We start from the raw sequence: 2057 nt of genomic DNA, 5'->3' as shown, positions 1-2057 counted from the left end.
ATAGTAAAGATTTGCCCCGGGGTATTTCAAGTATTTTACCCCGGAGCAAGGGGTGAAAAATCGCTAAAATACCCCGGGGTGATGGGGTCGGGGTCCCTGGAGTGGACACTCTAGTAATAACTTGACAAGTAAAATAGTTACCCATTTTCTATTTTTAATTAAAAAAAAAAGTTTCGGTGCCTAAAACTTACTTTTCAATTACTATGGTTAAAATGAAATGTGTGTTACCGCACTAATAGAGTATTATGCACACACTAATGGATTATTGGTTATAAAAAAATTTAAGCGCACTAAACGAAAACGCATTAATCGAATGCGCATTAATCGAGGGATACCTGTAGTTATGTATTTTCAGAGCACTTAGTACACTAACTTTCAAAATGGATCAAATATTTTGTCTTTCCTAAAAGTAATACATTTCATCTTGAGGAATTCGGAGTATTCTAGGAACATTCAGCTCTTAGTTATAACAATAAATAAATCTGTCTTTGTTCTTAAATACGGTTTTCACACTTAATATTTTACAGACAAATTTTTTGTAAACACAATGTATTTAAGTACAGAATATGCAGTAAGAAAATTCAAACATTAGCTCGTCAGACTCCAATTACTATAAAGTTTCTTAGATAGTTTAAAAGTCAATTTCTAGTGTACAAAATTTATCAAAGTATTTTGATACTCTTCTTCAGTGAACATATGCCGACTAAGAATTAGCTTATAATTAGCTTATTATCTGGGTCTATCTGTGTATTAAATATAAAAATATGATATTCCACCTGATTTTTCTGGATAATTCTTTGCTTAGAGTGTTGTAATAGATAAAAACATTATTATTCAATAAGATTTAATATGTGGAGCCTATTGGTAGTGAACAGTATATACAAAAAATAAAGACGTCCGTTATCTGAATATTAAAATTAAAAAATAATAAAAATATTGAATTCTGTGTTTCAGAATCTGTACCAATAACTGCTTTCATTTTCAAGAAGTGTGGAAACTTGATTGTGTAGAAGTTCTGCTCTGGTCTTAAGTGTTCTTCAGATACTTGGATAAGCTTCAAAGAGTTATTTTACGAAATGACTTTTTTGAAGAAACTGAATTTTGTTTCTCTGTTTGGTGCATAAAATGAATAACTGCACAACCATAAAGATGAATAAATAAAAGCTTATATTTTGTGTGATCTAATTAACTACATGGTCTTTATAATTTTCCATAATGTCACGTTTCCTTCTTCAGATTCATTAATACGATGAGATACGGGTTATATCACACCTGCTTTCTGGTGGTGATTATATTATTATATTAGCAAATTTAAATAAAAAAACATGAAAATATAAAATAACGATTATTGTTAAAACAAAGAAGATCAAAATTTTTGATTTAAAACAACTTCTTTGGCAAAAGTTCTATTTCTTCATAGATGGTAAACTTATAATATCAGTCATGCAAAGAATTATAAAAAAGAATGTCCTTAATTTTAAAGTGAAAATACTACAACACTGAAACGGGTGTTCCCAGAATCTACGTGGGTTAGGACATTGCCCGCTATGTTGTATGATAAAATCCTTACTTCAAAGCCTTCGTTTACTGCAGGCCCCGCCCTCCACGTGGTAAGTGTTGCGATGACATTTCACAAAATAGACCATCGTGTTACAAAACATAAAGTGAAATGGAAATACTTGGGTGTTCCGCATTCTTCCTTTTTTTTTTTTAGTTTTTTTTCCCAGAGGCTTCGTCTATAGGTCAGGAGTAAAGTCTTATCAAAACAGCACAGATAAAATGAAGATGAAATGGACGAAAGTAAGAATTATTAAGTTGTAATAAATTATATAAGGTTTATTTCAATTTGCTATGGTGAGTTAGTAATATTTTTCTTTTTGTAGAAACAATTTCCTATATTTCTTTTTGATTAAGATGTTTTATAGACTTGTGTGAAAGTGAAAGAGAACACTGCATTACCATAATGATCTATAAGTATAAAGTAAGCGGATAATTAAGTTTATCGTATTGAGTCTTGTATGAACACGGTTGTTTATTCTCAGTATAGGTCGAATTTC

Source organism: Limulus polyphemus, unplaced genomic scaffold (assembly GCF_000517525.1).
Source record: "Limulus polyphemus unplaced genomic scaffold, Limulus_polyphemus-2.1.2 Scaffold1695, whole genome shotgun sequence".
Lineage (NCBI taxonomy): Eukaryota > Metazoa > Arthropoda > Merostomata > Xiphosura > Limulidae > Limulus > Limulus polyphemus.
Note: the sequence above shows the minus strand (reverse complement) of the source record.